General features: G+C 38.2%; 1 non-coding gene across 1 annotated transcript; it reads left to right on the top strand.

Annotated features, from left to right (window-relative positions):
- The first annotated feature begins 3,098 nt into the window (after positions 1-3,098).
- LOC123951235 lies at positions 3,099-3,206 on the top strand. Its single transcript, XR_006820385.1, has one exon. It is a non-coding gene; the product is annotated as a U6 spliceosomal RNA (small nuclear RNA).
- Positions 3,207-5,210: the final 2,004 nt, after the last annotated feature.

The raw sequence follows: 5,210 nt of genomic DNA, 5'->3' as shown, positions 1-5,210 counted from the left end.
ACATTCGGGTACACGTGCCCCTTCGGATCACTATGTTTGTATCTTTAGGGTAAATACCCAGTAGTGCAATTGCTGGGTCATAGGGTAGTTCTATTTTCAACATTTTGAGGAACCTCCATGCTGTTTTCCAGAGTGGTTGGACCAGCTTGCATTCCCACCAACAGTGGAGGAGGGTTCCCCTTTCTCCACATCCTCTCCAGCATCTGTCATTTCCTGACTTGTTAATTTTAGCCATTCTGACTGGTGTGAGGTGATATCTCATTGTGGTTTTGATTTGTATTTCCCTGATGCCGAGTGACGTGGAGCACTTTTTCATGTGTCTGTTGGCCATCTGGATGTCTTCTTTGCAGAAATGTCTGTTCATGTCCTCTGCCCATTTCTTGATTGGATTGTTTGTTCTTTGGGTGTTGAGTTTGCTAAGTTCCTTATAGATTTTGGATACTAGCCCTTTATCTGATATGTCGTTTGTAAATATCTTCTCCCATGCTGTCAGTTGTCTTTTGGTTTTGTTAAGTGTTTCCTTTGCTGTGCAAAAGCTTTTGATCTTGATGAAATCCCAATAGTTCATTTTTGCCCTTGCTTCCCTTGCCTTTGCCGTTGTTCCTAGGAAGATGTTGCTACAGCTGAGGTTGAAGAGGTTGCTGCCTGCATTCTCCTCAAGGATTTGGATGGATTCCTTTCTCACATTGAGGTCCTTCATCCATTTGGAGTCTATTTTCGTGTGTGGTGTAAGGAAGTGGTCCAATTTCATTTTTCTGCATGTGACTGTCCAATTTTCCCAGCACCATTTATTGAAGAGGCTGTCTTTTTTCCATAAAATTTTAGGATTCTTTGCTCCAGCTCTTTGAAAAATACTGGTGGAATTTTGATCGGAATAGCATTAAAAGTATAGATTGCTCTAGGCAGCATAGATATTTTAACAATGAGCATGGAATGGTCTTCCATCTTTTTGTGTCTTCTTCAATTTCTTTCCTGAGTGTTCTGTAGTTCCTCAAGTATAGATCCTTTACCTCTTTAGTTAGGTTTATTCCCAGGTATCTTATGGTTCTTGGTGCTATAGTAAATGGAATCAATTCTCTAATTTCCTTTTCTGTGTTTTCATTGTTAGTGTATAAGAAAGTCACTGATTTCTGTACATTGACTTTGTATCCTGCCATGCCACGAATTCCTGTATGAGTTCTAGTAGTTTCGGGGTGTAGTCATTTGGATTTTCCATATAAAGAATCATGTCATCTGCGAAAGAGAGAGCTTGACTTCTTCCTTGCCAATTTGTATACCTTTTATTTCTCTTTGTTGTCTGATTGCTGTTGCTAGGACTTCTAATCCTATGTTGAACAAGAGTGGTGAGAGTGGGCATTCTTGTCGTGTTCCTGATCTCAACGGGAAGGCTGCAAGCTTTTTCCTGTTGCGGATGATATTTTCTGTGGGTCTTTCACAGATAGATTTTATGAAGTTCAGGAATGTTCCCTCTATCCCTATACTTTGAAGCATTTTAATCATGAACGGATGCTGGATTTTGTCAAATGCTTTTTCTGCATCAATTGAGAGGACCATGTGGTTCTTCTCTCTTCTCTTATTGATTTGTTCTATCACATTGAATGATTTGTAAATGTTGAACCATCTTTGTAACCCAGGGATGAATCCCACCAGGTCATGGTGGATAATCTTTTTAATGTGCTGCTGGATCCTGTTTGTTAGGATCTTGCTGAGAATCTTAGCATCCATATTCATAGTGATATTGGTCTGAAATTTTCCTTTTTGGTAGGGTCTTTGCCAGGTTTGGGATTCAGGGTAATGCTGGCTTCATAAAAAGAGTCTGGAAGTTTGCCTTCTGCTTCAATTTTTTGAAACAGCTTCAGGAGAATTGGTGTTATTTCTTCTTTGAAAGTTTGGTAGAATTCCCCAGGGAATCCGTTATGTCCAGGGCTCTTGTTTTTTGGGAGGTTTTTGATCACTGCTTCAATCTCGTTACTAGATATCAGTCTATTCAGTCTGTCAGTTTCTTCCTCGTTCAATTTTGGGAGTTTATTGTTTTCCAGGAATGCACCCATTTCATCTAGGTTGCCTAGTTTATTGACATATAACTGTTGATAATAACTTCTGATGATTATTTCTACTTCCTTAGTGTTAGTTGTGATTTCTCCCTTTTCATTCATACTTTTATTAATTTGGGCTTTCTCTCTTTTCTTTTGGTTTAGTGTGGCCAATGGTATATCGACCTTATTGATTCTTCCAAAAACCAGCTTCTATTTTCATTGATACGTTCTACTGTCTCTCTCATTTCTACCTCATTGAATTCTGCTCTAATCTTGATTATTTCCCTTCTTATGTGTGGAGTTGTTTTGATTTGTTGTTGATTCTTCAGCTCTTTAAGGTGTAGAGACAGCTGGTATATTCTGGATTTTTCAATTTTTTTGAGGGAAGCTTGGATGGCTTTGTACCTCCCCCTAAGGACCGCCTTTGCTGTATCCCATAGGTTTTGGACTGAACTGTCTTCATTCTCACTGGATTCCATTAATTGTTTAAGTTCTTCTTTGATCTCCTGGTTGATCCAAGCATTTTTAAGCAAGGTGGACTTTAGCTTCCAGGTGTTTGAGTTCCTTCCGAACTTTTCCATGTGATTGAGCTCCAGTTTCAAAGCATTATGATCTGAGAATATGCAGGGGATAATCTCAGTCTTTTGGTATCAGTTGAGTCCAATTTGTGACCCAGTATGTGGTCTTTTCTGGAGAAGGTTCCATGTGCACTTGAGAAGAATGAGTATTCTGTTGTTTTAGGGTGGAATGTTCTGTATATGTCTATGAGGTCCATCTGGTCCAATGTTTCATTGAGTGCTCTTATTTCTTTATTAATTTTCTGCTTTGATGATCTGTCTATTTCTGAGAGAGGCGTATTAAGATCTCCTACTATTACTGTATTCATATCAATATGACTCTTTCTCTTGATTAATAGTTTTCTTATGTAATTGGATGCTCCCATATTGGGGGCATAGATATTTACAATTGTTAGATCATCTTGGTGGATAGTCCCTTTAAGAATTATGTAGTGTCCTTCTGTATCTCTGACTATAGTCTTTAGTTTAAAATCTAATTTATCTGGTGCTCGCTTCGGCAGCACATATACTAAAATTGGAACGATACAGAGAAGATTAGCATGGCCCCTGCGCAAGGATAAAATCTAATTTATCTGATATGAGAATTGCTACCCCTGTCTTCTTCTGAGGTCCATTGGCATGAAAGATGCTTCTCCATCCCTTCACTTTCAGTCTGGGTGTATCTTTAGGTTCAAAATGGGTCTCTTGTAGACAGCATATGGATGGGTCACTTTATGGGTGCATTTAAGCCATTCACATTGAGAGTGATTATTGATCGATACGTTTTTATTGATATTGTGTTACCTTTGAAGTCTTTCTTTCTGTAGATTGTCTCTATATTTCTGTTCAATGATATTCTTAGGACTTTTTTCTCTTTTATAGAACCCCCCTTAATATTTCTTGCAGTGTCAGCTTTGTGGTTGCATAGGCTTTTAAGCCTTGCCGGTCTTGGAAACTCTTGATCTCTCCATCCATTTTGAATGTGAGTCTTGCTGGATAAAGTATTCTTGGCTGCATGTTCTTCTCATTTAGTGCCCTGACTATATCTTGTAAAGCCTTTCTGGCTTGCCAGGTCTCTGTGGACAGGTCTGATGTTATTATGATGGGCTTTCCTCTTTATGTAAGTAGCTTTGTCCTATCTGCTTTCAAGAGTGGCTGCTTACAAATATAATTCTTCATTCTTACTATTAGGTGTCTCGAGGACTTACGAGAATCTATAATCTTGGGGGGAAATCGTTCTGCCTCTAGTACATGAAGGATGGTTCCATTCGTGAGATTGGGAAAATTTTCATAGACAACTTGTTCCACTATATCTTCTACACTTCTTTCTTTCTCTTCCCCTTCAGGGATCCCAATAATTCTGACGTTGGAACGTTTCATGGCATCATTTATTTCCCTGATTCTGTTTTCGTGGTTTCTAAGTTGTTTGTTCCAGTCTTCCTCCTGATCCTTTCTCTCTATCTGTTTGTCCTCCATATCACTAATTCTATCTTCTGTCTCAGTTACCCTAGCTTTTAGAGAATTTAGATTAGATTGGAACTCACTGAGAGCATTTTGAACATCATCTCTCATGGCTTTCTCTTCTGCCCTAACATTGTGAACATCATCCCTGGGGGCTTTCAGTTCTGCCTTAATCAATTCAGTTTGGTCATCCATGGCTTTCTTCAACCTAGCTATTGCTTAGATAATTGTTAGCCTGAATTCCCTTTCTGACATATTGTCTATGTCGATAGCCATTAGTTCTGTTGTAGAAGGCCGATCCTCTCTATTTTTCTTGTGTTGGGCATTCCTCCTCCTAGTCTTTTTGGTGAGAGATGACTGATGGGATGTAACTGTATGTATCGACCATGGTGCAGTCAAGGTGCACCCTGGAATGGCAATCAGGATTCCCCACCCAAACGAGAGAAAAAAGAAAAGAAAAGCAAAGGGAAAAAAAAGGAAAGAAAGAGAGAGAGAGACAGGTAAAAAAGGAAAGATAGTAGAGAAGGCTCAGCCCAAATGGGCCCCGTGGTAAGATTTATGAAATATACAGACAAAAACAGACAAACAAAAAGATGATAAAAGTATATGACAAGAGAAAAAAAAAATACATGTATATATAAAAGCCAAAAACGAAGAACCTGCTCAAATAGTACCCCAAGTATAAGATTTATATACTATCAGGACAAACACAAATACACAGAAACACTGGTGGAAGAAAAAGATGGGAGAGTGGCTATAAATTCTCAGTGTGGGCATGGAAGTTTCTTTTGATTCTTCCTGGATGTATCTTGATATCTTTGTTAAAGGACTCACTTTCCTAAGAAAAGGGGGGATTAAAAATTGGTTTACCTATAGGGGTAGCATTGATTGGGGAAAGGGGATTACCTTGAAGTTTAACTCTATATGAATATTAGAAAATAAAAACAAAAAATGAATAAACTAGACAAAGCTAAACTAAAATTTAAAAAAATTAAAAAAATAGAAAAGCAAAAGAAAAACACGGGTGTATGTATCAAAAAGTTCAGGTTAGAAGGTTATTATGGAATTTTATGTACTGGACATCTCACTGTGATGGTAAATAGATTAAAAAATTATATCTGCATACTTAAAAAAAGGAACCAGAATAGGGGTAACA

This window comes from Meles meles, chromosome 9 (assembly GCF_922984935.1).
Source record: "Meles meles chromosome 9, mMelMel3.1 paternal haplotype, whole genome shotgun sequence".
Lineage (NCBI taxonomy): Eukaryota > Metazoa > Chordata > Mammalia > Carnivora > Mustelidae > Meles > Meles meles.
Note: the sequence above shows the minus strand (reverse complement) of the source record. Positions and strands in the feature narration are given on the sequence as shown.